General features: G+C 44.4%; 1 protein-coding gene across 1 annotated transcript in view; it reads right to left on the minus strand.

Moving 5' to 3' along the window:
• Positions 1–14590, minus strand: part of TXNRD1 (thioredoxin reductase 1) — a 95454-nt gene extending 80864 nt beyond the window's left edge. Inside the window, exon 1 of the mRNA XM_060245586.1 lies at positions 14522–14590. The gene's annotated coding sequence lies outside the window, so the exon portion shown is untranslated. The remainder of the gene's footprint in view (positions 1–14521) is intronic.
• Between the last annotated feature and the right edge of the window lie 321 nt (positions 14591–14911).

The following is a 14911-nucleotide window of genomic DNA, read 5'->3' on the forward strand; positions in this document are numbered from 1 at the left end:
CATAGGACGGTCACTGAAAAATACCCCTCCTTGGTACCTCTTTTATTGTGCAAATTGTATCTAGTATTGGACTCTCCTTTCAATATCATTGTTACCCTTAGTATTTTTTACATTAACTAAATGGGACCTGGCGGCAGCCTGTGGCCCAAGGACCCCTGGGGGCTGTGGAATTGTTGCAAGGGGTTTGTTAATCCATCTAGTTTGGGCAGGTTTCTACCTTCTTCACCTGTGCCATCCCCTTGAGCTTGCTTCCATAGCAGCCCTGCCCCAACTCTGTGTCGGTCCAGCTGCCAGCTGAGTTTAGAGACTCACAAAGAACTGCAGGATGAAAAACAGTTTCAAAGTCCCACTCCCCCTAAATCTGCTCTCCATGATTCTATTCACTGGGGTCCCCAAGGTGGGATCCGCCAACATCTTTCTGGTGCCTGACAAGTGTTTTAGTGGTGGGGCTCTTGCCCAGCAGGGTTTCTGACTGGCTGATTAACAGATTTGTAAAAAGCACCAGTGTTGTGTTTATTCTCCCCTACTTGGTATGTTTTTTTTAAAATCACCCCTCCTTTCCCTTACACTTTCTATGTGTAAGGCCAAGAGAGAAAGATTTTTAAACATTTCCTCAGCCCTTGACCCAACAGTGATTTGGCTTGAAATGTTGAAGAGCTAGGCTTCCCAATCCCCAGGTCCCAGCAGGGGTTCCCCCGGTTTTACAGGCTTCCCTCTGCCCCCAGCCAGCTGGCCAGCGGGGGAAGCCCCGCTCCCTCAGCCACCATGCAGCTCTAGATCTTGGGCAGGTTTAGAAACCTGCACACAGATCTGTTTCAAAATGTGTGTGTGTCTCTGTGCCTTTAAAGTTGAGCAGGAAATATTTAATGGGAAGGGTCAGCAACACAGGCCCTTGGCTTGTTTTGCTTTTGTTTCAGAGCAACTGTGTGTTTGTGTGTGTGAAAGAGAAAGAGAGAGAGAGCAGCGTAGCCCCTGTTCTTTTCAGATGTCATTGTGGAGGAACCAGACCCTGTAAGTGTGTGTGCGTGAGAGAGAGAGGGTTGCCAATCCCCAGGTTTGGAGGCCCTCCCCCCCTTTAGGGTCATCAGAAAGCAACGGGGGGGGGGAGGGGAAATGTCTACTGGGCAATTATTCCCTATGGAGAACGATTCCCATAGGGAATAATGGGGAATTGATCCATGGGTATCAGGGGCTCGGGGGGGGGGCTGTTTTTTGAGGTAGAGGCACCAAATGTTCAGTATAGCATCTAATGCCTCTCCCCAAATACCCCCCGAGTTTCAAAACAATTGGACCAGGGGGGCCAATTCTATGAGCCCCAAAAGAAAGTGCCCCTATCCTTCATTATTTCCTATGGAAGGAAGGCATTTTAAAAGGTGTGCTGTCCCTTTAAATATGATGGCCAGAACTCCCTTGGAGTTCAGTTATACTTGTCACACTCTTGCTCCTGGCTCCGCCCCAATGTCTCCTGGCTCCACCCCCAAACTCCCTAGATATTTCTTGAATTGGACTTGGCAACCCTAATTATCAATTATGCATAACCTCACTCTTTGACATTTTGTGATTGATTCCACTTAGGGTTGCCAGCCTCCAGATGGCACCTGGAGATCTCCTCTGCTATTACAGTTGATCTCCAGATGACCAAGATCAGTTTTCCTGGAGAAAATGGTTGCTTCGGAAGGTGGACTCTATGAGATCCCTTCCCAAATCCCACCCTTTGCAGGCTCCTCCACCAAAGCTGATCGGTCAGTAGTTGCCTGGATCCTCCTTTTCCCCCTTCTTGAAGATGAGGACAACATTCGCCCACCTCCAGTCTTCTGGCACCTCACCTGTTCGCCCAAGAATACTCAAAATAACGAATAGAGACTTGGAGATTACATCCACAAGTTCTTTTCATACTCTTGGATACAATTCATCTGGCCTTAAGGACTTAGTTTCATTTAAAGAAACTAGATGTTTATGTACTACCCCTATGCCAACCCTAGCTGCAACTCCCCTCATCGTGTGTTCTGGTTTTGTCATCTTGAGCACCGTTTTCCTCACAAGAGAAGACTGAGGAAAAGTAGGAACTGAGCCGTTCTGCCTTCTCTTCATCACCTGTTACAATTTCTCTTTCCTGTCCCTGCAATGGACCGACCAAATTCCTGCTATTTTTTCTTGCTGTTTATATAAGAAAAGAACCCTTTTTTGTTGTTTTTAGCATCTTTTGCTAGCCTAAGCTTATACTGAGCTTTAGTTTTTCTAACTCTCTTTCTACAAGCACTAATTATTTGTTTATATTCGTCCTTGGTTAAAAAGGCCCTCCTTCCATTTCCTAAATGAGTCTTGAATCTATTTATGTATTAAATTCCATAAGTTCCCACCATATGTGAAAAGTACCTTTTCTTTATTGCATTTCCAACATAAATCTGATTCTCCTGAATTCTCAGCTAACCTGACTAGGGTCAAAAATCATTGATAATATATTTTTTAAAGTTTTTACTAATTCCCACTTTTAGATAAATGTCTGTAATATCCTTTAAAAGGCTTTCCCCTCAGTTTTCTATTTTCCAGCTCTTTTTATAATTCAACATTATTCTGTTATTTTCCTGCAGGAATGAGTACACTTTAGCCTATAATCTTCTTGCTGGCCCCTTATGTGGTAAACATCTTATAAAGAGGTCTAAATGTATTAGCAGTTTGTAGTATATGCTGAATACCATATCTCAGCTGAAAGTACTGAAACAATGGGAATCTATTTAGGGCAGCCTTTCTCATTATTTTCTCAAATGTCAACAAACTCTGTCTTGGATATCAGTAAATCTCACCAAACCCGCCTTAAACCACAAGTAAAAATGGGTTTATCCTGTGAATATTCTAAATTGCTAGGTGTTCCTTTTCGTCAGCACAAACATGGCTGTCAACAATTCGCCCCTCTCAGAAAATTTCTTTTCCTGCTTCCCACAACTCTGCCTTTCCCCAAGGAGCTCAAGGTGGCATACATGATTCCTCACTTCACCTTTTATCCTCACAACAATCCTGTGAGCAGGTTAAGCTGAGAGAGTGACAGATACCCAAAGACACCATTTGAAAATTAGTTAAGGTTGCCAGGTCTGTATTGGGAAATACCTGGAGACTTTGGGGGTGGATCTGGGAGGGTATGGGGTGGGGAGGGGCCTCAGCATAGTACAATGCCAAAGAGTCCACTCTCCAAAGCAGCCACTGTCTCCAGGGGAGCTGATCTCTGCCAGCTGGAGATTGGCTGTAAAAGTGGGAGGTCTCCAGACCCCACTTGGGAAACTAAGATAAGTTTCTCACTTCTAGTCCAACATTCTAACTGCTAAAACTCTTTGAACTTATGCTTTTCCCTCAGTCTCCAAAACTGGCCTGTGGTTCAATCTGCAATTTTTTTCTCACAAAGCTGACTGCAGTTCTATGCAATGAAATGCTGTTTTTTGAACTTCAACAATCACTATCATCAACCGTTTCCCAACTCCAAGTTCTGTATCACCAAACCGTCATCACTGCCAGGATTTCCAGCTACTTCTGAGGCCCTGTTCTCATCGGAAAGCATCTGAGGATTTGTTGGGGTGGGGTGACCACTCTTCATTTATGTACATACATTTGCAAACCATATATTTTTTTTCTGAAACCCCTGCTTTGTCTATGGATGATCCATTTACTGATGGACCTGGGGAAACCAAATTTGGGACGTGCAGGAAACATGGAAGAAAGGAGAGCAATCTGGAAAGCCCTGGTCACAAGAAATCTTTCTCTCTGGGAATCAGGGGATTGAACAGTATAACTTCACCTCTCTCTTCTTTTTCTTTCCTTTAATCAACTCTCAGCATTCTTTTCATCCTGAAACATTTGCAATCTTCATCAGACTTTGGTCCCCCCCAGCTGAACTCTTTTTTGGCAGAATGCAGAGAGAAGTGGCTTTAGAAACTTCTCCTCATAGGACAACGTCATCTGTACAAGTAGTAAACAGAATCCTGAAAGTATAGCCACCTATTACTTACAGTTTCCAGTCTGTAAAAAACAACAAAAGTACCTGGGCAGGATACAACCTCATAAATTTAAGTATTTTGCCATATTGGGTTTTGGTTTTTTTAACCACAGCCCATGTAAAACTAGTAAAGTGAAAAAATCCAGCTCATGTGATTTTTCAAGAGCTACTGTCCTCCCTGAGAACAGCCTTGCTATGGCCCATTTGAATGTAAATTTTGCTTGAGAAAAGACGACTAGATCTTCTTTTAGTTTGTAGCCTTTCATTTTGCAGTTAGAATTATCATGGAAACCCAGAGATTATGCAAGGGAAGATAGCAATGGCACCAAGAGTACGTTTTTATTCTAGTTTTCTAAGCATGTATTCTCTCTGCTGTTTAGCTGTTTTTAGAAATGGCTAGGGCTGTTTCTGGAACTGCCAAGCCAACTTGCTGCTTCATAGCAATCACACACACACTGTACCTGTGTGTAGGTCCTCTGTGTACATGGCTTTTGTTTTAGTTGGCATCAGGGGGTCGTTTTGTAGAAAAATAAGCAGTGGAGCTCATCCAGGGATTGTTATGTAGTTGCACTTACTATTCAATGGACAAGGTGGGGAGGAGGAGGGGGGACCCTCAAAAAGGTTCAGGAGCTGTGCTCCTGTGAGCTCCTGCTGAATCCAAGGCCTGGCTGGCATACCTAAATGGGCAGGGCAGTTGTTTAGAGTAGGGGTCCCAACCCTCCCGCTCTAGCGGGGGACCCCAGGTTTCCGAGCCTCTTCCCCCGCTCCCCCAAAAAACGGAAGCGGGGGGAGAAGCAGCGTCCTCCTGCTGCTGCTGGCGGCGTCGGGGAGGATGCTGGAGGTGAACAGCATCACCAGCGGGGGTTGAGGGGGCCGCCTGCGCTCGCGCTCCATGTGCTCCTCATCGGCTGCTGTGCTGCTGGAGGCGGCTGACCACGCGGTCGGTGTAAAGGACGGGCTTGAGGGTGCGCGAGCACTGCGGCCAGCCGTAGCAGAAGGTCTCCATGCCCCGCCCGTTGCGCCCGTAGCGCTCGCGCACCCTCAAGCCCGTCCTTTACACCGACCGCGTGGTCAGCTGCCTCTAGCAGCACAGCCGCCGCCCCCCCCAAGTCCCAGCAACCCCAGGTGAGTGAGCGCCCTGCCCTGCCCCGCCGCGGCACGGGAGGGAGGGAGGCCGGGGGGATGGAGCTGCCGAGGCCCGGTGGGTTGTCCTTGCCGCCCTCCCTTCTCTGCTGCCTTCGCGGCTTCCCTGAGACGGGGCGGGCGGCTTCTGCAGCCCCACACCCTCCTCGGAGGCCCAGTTGCCCAGCGGTGTTTCCTGCAGAAACTGCCGGAAGAGCAGGGCCGCCTCTTCTCGGCTTCATTTTAGCTGCTCCTCCGAGATGGGCTCAGCCTGAGCCCATCTCGGAGGAGCAGCTACGGTGAGCGGAGAACAGGCGGCGGCGGCAGCCATCCCCCCCTCCCCCTAGCTCCACCCCAGTGTCTCCTGGCTCCACCCCCAAAGTCTCCTGGCTCCACCCCCAAAGTCCCCAGATATTTCCGAAATTGGACTTGGCAACCCTAGTTTAGAGATGGGAGGTGGTGGCACAAATAGGGATTGAATAACACTTGGTATTTCACACCACTCTATAGCTGTTTTATATTTGCATTGCCGGGTGGAGTTGCCAGCAAACTTGTCCATTTGAGTTTTGATGATGCTCTCTGAATAATCCAGCAGTGACGTTGAAAATGATAACGCTGGATTAGAAAATGAAGAGTGTGTGTCCCATGGAGAAAGCCATTCAGAACCAGAAACCCATGCTCCTTAAGAGCATCCCTCACCCTCAACTATGTCCACTGATGAGGATCAGCCTCTGAAAAGGCTGCTGGAATCATGAGGAAGAGCTGGACCCACTAAAAGTGGGATCTGGGGAAATGGCTAGCCCACACACACACACACACACACACACACACACACACACCGCCATGACTGAATGCTGGCAAGAAATCCTACCACTGTCATCTCGTTTTAAAATGTTTAAATGTTTCGGAATTTTTAAAATATTGTGGTTTTATGCAGGGCTATTTTTGTAGAAAAAGCCCCTCAAGACACCTGGAACTGCATTCCTGTGTGTTCCTGTTCCAGAAAAAAGCCCTGATTTTATGGTTTTTAACTTATTTTATACTGTATTGAGCCAAACTGTTGAAAACTACCCTGAGTCCACTGTAAATGGGGAAGTGTGGTCACAAATCAAATAAATAAACAACTCAATAAATAAATAAAGGTGGGAGGATGACAACTGTACAGCTGGCTAATCTTTCTTTTTCAAGGTGAACCTGCAGAAGGTGCTATGACTGATGTCATGAGAGGTAAGGTTGGGAGAATCTGGTGAAAAATTCCACAGGCAGCTCCCCATAGTCAGAGACTTTCTCCATGAACACTTAGGTTGAAAAGAAAGAAACGATACTGCAAATGTTTTGAACTACCGTATAGAAAACATGCATTGCCTCATCATCCACAAAGCAAGCAGAACCGCAGAGTGTGTATTCAGATAATGTGAAGTGTGGAAACAGGGTTGTTGTAACTAGGTGGGGCCACCGGGGCAGCGCCCCTCCCAGATCTGCTAGACACCTCCTCTCCTGGTCCGCTGACCCCCCCTCTTGTTTATGTTTCCTTCATTAGTGTCCCCTTGTGCCCCCTCCAGAAAAAAAAATCCAGATACAGGCCTGTATGGGAAGCCCTTGAGATGCTGGAATTGAAGCCATACTTTGGACCAGGGCCAACTTAGCCATTAGGCCCAGTAGGTACAGTTGCTAGGGTCCACAGTACTTTTAGGGGACCATAAAACTGTTTTAATTTCTTTTAAAACCAGAAGGAAAAAAATGAATTTTTAGAGTCAAAGAAAGTGTTTTAATTTTTTTTTCTCACATCAGAAAAAAAAATGAAAATTTTGGGCGCATGAAAATTTATAACATTTTGCCAGGGCTTTTTTTTGAGCAGGAACACACAGGAATGCAGTTCTGGATGGCTTTACATCAGGGGGTGTGGCCTAATATGCAAATGAGTTCCTGTTTGGCTTTTCAACAAAAAGCCCTGCGTGGAACAATGGTGTCATCAGGGGGTGTGGCCTAATATGCAAATGAGTTCCTGCTTGGCCTTTTCTACAAAAAGGCCCTGCATTTTCCCTAAATCAGAAAAAATTAAGTATTTAAAGTTATACCAAAAATAATTTTGATATTGATATTATAATGGCGGAAGGGCCCACAAATGCAAAACTGCCTGGGGCCCACAAAACTCATAATGCAGCTTTGCCTTGGACAACTGTTTCTTGGAGGGGTGTATTATGCAAAACATGAAACCCTGGAGGAAATGTGTAATACATCCTCAGGGTGCCCCTACTTGAGAGCCACATTGAGCCAGCAGAGACTAACTACTTGAGATCTGACAACAAAGACGCAAGAGAGGAATGCGGAACTCTTGATAAATTAGCTGCCTTTTGTGCCAAATGGTCTATCTTCACAGAATAGCTACCACGGTGGTACATACCAAGAATGGACCTAACCATAGAATGGAAAACATGGACCAAAAATACAGCGGCATTGTGACGCTGTATCTCCTCAAAGGAGAAGTTTACCCAGGGAAGCAGTCTAATGCACTTCAGGAATATCAGCTGTGGTCCAATGAACCATGGAACCACACTGGGAACAATGTAGTCGGGGGGATAATTTTTTCACAAATATAGAGGTGTCAGAAGCTTTGCTAACTAAAGAACTGGTGTATGATTGATGACACTTTTGCGTAAAACAAGCCATGTACCCCCCCCCCCCTTTGAAATGCAACCACATGCATCCAGAAAACCAGTGTCATTGGTCTTTGGTTCAGAGGAGAAAATAATACCCAAGAAAGGCAAAGCCGCATTTTTCTGCCATGCACCGTAACATGGCTAAACAGGCGAAGAAAAAGAAACCAGAAAGAATTGCCCATTACAATGCAAATAAAAGTGGGGTGAATAATCTTAACCACCTTGTCACAAATTTTACATGCCAGCAAAAAAAAAAGGCCAATGGCACTGTTCTCCAGTGTGTTGCTGCCGCCATTGCCATTTAGAGTTGGTGGAAGAAGACTCATCCTTATTCCTGGTAAATCTGGAAAAATGTATCCCTAATAAATCTGGGAAGGCAGCAGAAAAATTCTCAGACTTGCCAAAGGAGCGAAGATGCATATGTTTCTCATGGTTACGCTACATCGCAAGTGCCTCAAGAAGTTTCAAATCAACAATTGGATGCTGTTGCTTTTGTTGTAAAGCGACCGGTAGGGAAAAAATCAATCAAAAGTGTGCCTGCTGTGAGAGATTTGCTTGCATGGACCACAGCAGCAGTGAAATGAACAGGCACGATAGCCTGTGGGTAGGAAGAACCAAAGAGTTTGCACAGAAGGGGGTGTTCTTGGAGCAGAAAAATGCCTTCAGGTGCAAAATTACAATAGGACAGTTTCAAATAGTTTCCCAAAAACTATAGCTTTATAAAGAAGCAGAACTGGAACAAGTTACTCAACATACAAAAGAAGAACACAAATGTAGGAAGGGAAATTTTTGCCTCATGAGTTTTTAGGCTCAGGTTGTTTTGAAATTGGTATTCGGAACTGACTTCTGCAACCACAAACAATTCTGTTTTTGTGGGAACTTTTTTCTGCCCAAAGACAATGGAATTTAGCCTTGAGGTATAAATATACTCTGGAATAAAAATCTGTACTTTTTTCCAGATAGTCATAAAGTTAGAGCATTTTTACACACAAAGCAATCCTCACCGGTCCAACACATCTGCCACATAAGGTAAATAATGTTATTTATTTTTATATTTCATAGAATCCAGCAATACCCATAGGATTTCGGAGAGGTCTCCTATCCAAACACACTACTAAGCTTCAGCAAGGTTGCCATATCACATGCCTACAGATTGCACCTTGGGATATTTATCTTTATTTTTGAAAAAAGCAACAAAAAAAAAGGTAAAGGTAGTCCCCTGTGCAAGAACCAGTCATTTTTTACTCTGGGGTGACGTTGCTTTCACAACGTTTTCATGGCAGACTTTTTATGGGGTGGTTTGCCATTGCCTTCCCCAGTCATCAACACTGAGTACTCATTTGACCGACCTCAGAAGGATGGAAGGCTGAGTCAACCTGGAGCCGGCTACCTGAACCAGCTTTCACTGGGATCGAACTCAGGTCGTGAGCAGAGGGCTCCAACTGCAGTATTGCAGCTTTACCACTCTCGCCACAGGGCTCTTTAAACCAACAACGACAACCATACAGTTAATAAAGAATTGAAAGCGCCAGAGTGATCCAGGTGAGGGTAGGCTTGCTAGGTTTGTGTTGGAAAATACTTGGGGGTGGATCCAAGAGAGAGCAGTAGTTGGGGAGCGGAGGGGCCTTAGGATGGTACGATGCCAGAGAGTCCACCCTTCAGGGCAGCCATTTTCTCCAGGGGAGCTGATCTCTGCCAGCCAGAGATCAGTTGTAAAAGCAAGAGATCTCCAGGCCCCATCTGGAGGCTGGCAACCATAAGCAAGGGTGTTATTAATTATTATTTTTGCAGCCATGAAGATGAGGTTGGCAGATGGTGGCTTGCACAAGACCATCTAGTGACTTTGTGACCGAGATGAGATTTAAGCAGGGACTTCCCTATTGCATCAAACGTTTTTCATATGTCTTAATCAAAGATGTGGAAATCTGACATTTTTAAACCTCCATGAGGATTCTAGATGGGGCTCATGATTTTGTGTGCATGAAGGAAAGCACCATTTAAAATGGGGTTCAGTGGTCTGAAAAGCTGGCATTTCTCTCAGATCCCACTTTTCATCTTGCCCACCTGTAGTTGCTAACTAGGCTTTTCACAAAGATGAGGCTCCATTGCATGGCATATCTTCCACATCTCCACAAGCCACAGACAGAGAAATGTGCATGCAACATGCAGGGAAACCATGTGATGGTGAAAGAAAGCATGGAGGGGGGAATTTTAAAGTAATAAATAATGGTAACTGCTCTTCTCTGCAAGCTTTTTGTGCAAACCCAAGAGTTTCAAATTACATTGGTGAGTTCTGTAAGGAGCACACACCCTAGCCATAACTTTGGCATGATGTGGGCTTTCATACAAGCAACTGTCAACAGAAAGTCTGAAGGGGTACAAACAGAAAGACTGAAAATCCGTAAGAAATAATGCTAGTTTTGATTTAAGAAAGAAGAATCGTATTTCTGCCTCTGAGTTTTCATAAATGGCTAAGCATGTTTATATCTGTAGATTTTCTTTATTGATAACCTCTAAACAGGACATGATACAGCACAGTGGGAACCATTTTGGTTGAACTGAGGGAAATCCATGTTAAAATGCATGCTCAGATATATCTAGCTAACTAGAGACAGAGCTTAGGATGACCAATTCTGTGGCAGAATTCTAGACCATATCACTTCAGACCACAGGTTAAACACTGCATTTTTAAATGCTCACCCTTTAAAAAAGCTCCTGGGATATAATAAACACAGCAGATATTAAATTATGCTATACCTGTCTGTCTGGTGTGTTTCCTGAGAGTGTGTGGTTCCCCTGGAACATGGAAAAGTTTTCAAAAATACCTCACTCCCATTCTACCATTGTGTTTTAGTGGTTAGACTATTGTTTTGGGAGACCCAAGTTCAACTCTTGCTTGCTTGCTGAGTAACCTTGGGCTGGGCACACACACACTCACAACTATGGTGGGTAGTCATGTTGATCTGAAGCTGTAGAACAAAATCTGAGTCCAGTAGCACCTTTAAGACCAACAAAGTTTTATTCAAGAGCTTTTTTGACCTTCAACCTTCCAGAACATTCAGCAGGTGAACTCAAAGTACCTGTTTTATTGCAAAGGAACTTCAGGAATAGACTGGAAAGAGAAATTGCTGAATTACAAGATATTACAACACTTGAAACAACCCCCCCCCCCCAAAGAACTTAACAGGGATACTGGCTTCCTATCCCACTACACATGCTAAATTAATTTAGTCCTCCTTACATCTGTATTCTCCCCAAGAAGGGCCATACATCCTCATTATTTTAGTGTATTTCTTATTTGGAATAGCAGATTAGAACAGTAATTGCAATCTAATGCAATGAATATTAGAATAGTATATTGGAATGCATTTCTCTGGTCTGGTAACAGAGGAGACATAACACTGTACCCAACCTCAATGAAAAAGATGCTATTTGTTACTTCCATGCTTGACAGGAAACATATGGAGCATAGCAACAAGGTCACTTACTCTTAACACTCCACAATTAAGAATGATATTCACACATTTATCTCCAATTTTGACACGTTTATTTGCTCCACTATTCTTTCTCCCCTGAATTAAATCCAAACAATGGTAAATTTATAAGCTTGTTATTCCTGTCTTCACTATATTGTATACTTCACTATATTGTATACTAATTTGCTGTTCAACCTCTGCCTTATATGTATGAACTGTCAACTTCCATTTCGATGTATGAGGAAGTGTGCATGCACATAAAAGCTCAACTTCCATTTCAATGTATGAGGAAGTGTGCATGCACACAAAAGCTCACACTTTGAATAAAACTTTGTTTGTCTTAAAGGCACCCCTGGACTCAAACTGTTTACCTCACAGAGCTGTTGTGAGGATTAAATGGAGCACAGGAGAATCCGTCAACTAGTTTGGGTCTCTGCTGAGGAAAAAGTGAAATATAAATTAAGTTAATAAATATGTAGTACATCTGCTATAGTAAGCAATTACATCGATGCCTGCTTCTTTTCTTGCAGATAAACAATAACACTAAAAGACTGCAAAACAATTTCATATTGTTCCTGTTATAAAATGTTCCTATTCTATTGTTTACAAGATTACCCAGCTTTACAGCATCAGTCTTGGCATGAAACATTCTTCATTTTTTACTAACTATGCCTGAAATGAACGTATTGAAAGAAAAGCTGAATTAGATTTAGATGAAGGTGGAGTGAAAACTGGTGGAAGGAGGGTTAACAGTTTGAAATATACAGGTGACACTGCATTAATTAAGAATTGAAACATCTACCGATGAATATTAAAGCAGAAAGTGCCAAAATAGGATTACAGCTGACCATCAAGAAGACAAAAGTAATGACCACTGGGAAATTTGCAGAACTTTAAGGTTAATGGTGAAGAAATTTAAATTCTTAAAAGATTTTCTGTTCCTTGAGTCTATCATCAACCAAAAGAGAGACTGCAACCAAGGAATTAGAAGGAGACTGGAATCTGGAAGAGGCTAGAAAAGATTCTTAAGGGGAAGCATGTGTCACTGGTGACCAAGGCTTTCTTTGTAGCAGGAACTCCTTTGCATATTAGGCACGCACCCTGGATGTAGCCAAACCTCCAAGAGCTTACAGGGCTCTTAGTACAAGGCTACTGTAAGCTCTAGGAGGACTGGCTACATCAGGTGTGTGTGGCCTAATATGCAAATGAGTTCCTGCTACAAAAAAAACCCCTGCTGGTGACCAAGATCAAGATAATTCATACCATAGTTTCCCTATTACTATGTATGGGTATGAAAGTTGACCAATGAGGCAAGAAGAAAGTTGATTGATTTGAAAAGCGGTGCTGGAGGAGAGTTTTACAGATACTGTGGACTGTCAAAACAACACGTAAGTGGACTCTGGATCAAATCAAGCCTGAACTTTCTATACACACTAAAGGGATCAAATGGAGACTGTCATACTTCAGTCACATTATGACAAGAGTCACCGGAAAAGACAATAATGCTAAGAAAAGTTGAAGGCAGCAGGAAAAGAGGAAGAGCCAACGTGAGATGGATTGACTTAGCCAAGGAAGCCATGGCCCTCAGTTGGCAAGATCTGAGCAAGACTGTTACTGATAGAAGGTTATGGAGGACATTAATTCATAGGGTTGGCATAAGTCAGAAGCAACTTGATGGCACTTGACTTAACACATCCACACACACCTGAAAAAGAGTTCTGTGAAATTCATAAGCTTACTTTTATCAGTTTGTTAAAAATACTGCCCTACATGTTGATTAATGAAATGAACTCAACACCCTTTTTGTATGTTATGTTAGCAGCACAAATGCCAGCGCAACTCACTTCCACATGACAAGGGGTTTTGCATACCTTCCAAACGATATATATGGAGTTTGTGATTGGCCCCATTGTGAGAGTACTACACTGTCTATAGTGACAGAACCCCTGGCATGCACAGTAATCCACACTGAATGACTGAGTGCGTTATGTAAAAGGTAAAGGTAGTCCCCTGTGCAAGCACTGAGTCATTATTGACCCTTGGGGTGACATCACATCATAACATTTTCTTGGAAGACTGTTTGTTATGGGGTAGTTTGCCATTGCCTTCCCCAGTCATCTACACTTTACCCCCAGCGAGCTGGGTACTCATTTTACCAACCTCGGAAGGATGGAAGGCTGAGTCAACCTTGAGCTGGCTACTTAAACCCAGTTTCTGCCAGGATCAACTCAGGTCTTGAGAGCTTGGACTGCAGTACTGCAGCTTACCACTCTGCACCACGGGGCTCCTACATTATGTTAACTGAGTGAAAACTCCATCACATGTGGTGCAGTGGTAAGAGTGACAGAATAAGATCTGGGAGGCTCTGCTGTGGAAGCTTGCTGGGTGACCTTGGGCCAGTCATCCCTTCAATCTAACCTACCTCACAGGGTTGCTGTCATGTGAAAATGGAGGGGAGGGGAATGCTGTAAGCCACTTTGGGAGCCCATTGGTGAGAAAGCTGGGCTATAACGGACGTAAATAAATAATTGAATGAAATGTCAGTGGCAATCCAGCTACTTGCAATAATACCAGCCTTCTCTCCAAGGCTTGTAAACGTGTTGACAGGCAGTGTGGAGTTAGTCTCAGATTTGGATGGGTGGGGCCAGAGTTCAGTTCTGCAGTGATCTTCATTCTAGGACAAGTATGATTTCTCACCCATGGCATAATAACCCCATTAGTCTTTAAACCTGATCTGGGTTCTGCTAATCCAACTAATTTCAATAAGAAAGTTAAACTGACAACATTAAACACATTTTGCAAAGAAATGCATTCATCATTTAGGTCTGTCAGGTTCCCCCCCCCCCTCCCCTGGCAAAGTTCCTGGGCCTTTAACAGTCGCTGGGGGAGGGGGAGTTAGCAAGGAAACAGCTTTTCCTGGCAGGCAAGTGATGCAATATGACCTTTGGAATCAATTCACGGAGAGTGCAGGACAGAAATATTTTTAACACCTAAGTGTGGATCACTCTGATCGTATTAAATTCCTGATGCAGCAAGAAACTCCTAACTCAAGGAGGCACCCGTAACTCAAGCACGACCGGATTGAAAGTTTAATAACGGCGATAACAATGATTATCATCTTGAGTGCAGGTGTCACTTTTAAACAAAGTGCATAAAACAAAACAAAACCCCCATACTACTAGTATCCATTTTTAAAATGCACTTTGACCTACAAAAGAGCCCTTTCGCTTCCCTAGCCCTAACGGCGGGGCCAGAGGCAACAGGCATGCACTACCCACCTGGTGGAGGAGGACTGGCATCGTCTCCGCTGTCTTGCTCGGGGGTCGTGGCGGCCGGCGGATGCCCTCCAGGTTGCAGGACCACCCTGCCTTTCCTCACCGAACTGCCCATGACCGCTCTCTGAGCGCCCCCGCCGCCTGCCTTGTTTCCACCCGCTAACGGCGCCCTCCGCTGGCCGCCCGGCACAAGCTCACCCGCCAGACTTATTTAAATACAGCCAGGTTCTTCTCTGCTGCGTGTTGGCAACCGCCGCGCCGCAAACAGCCTCCCGAGCTTGGAGGGGTGGAAGCAGCCGGCCTTTCCAGTTCTTCTGGAGTAAGTTCGTGGTTCCGGAACCAGCTGGCTGCTCTCTTCTCCCGCAGTCGTTAGAGACTTCTCTGCCATCATGC

Source organism: Heteronotia binoei, chromosome 8 (genome assembly GCF_032191835.1).
Source record: "Heteronotia binoei isolate CCM8104 ecotype False Entrance Well chromosome 8, APGP_CSIRO_Hbin_v1, whole genome shotgun sequence".
Classification (NCBI taxonomy): domain Eukaryota; kingdom Metazoa; phylum Chordata; class Lepidosauria; order Squamata; family Gekkonidae; genus Heteronotia; species Heteronotia binoei.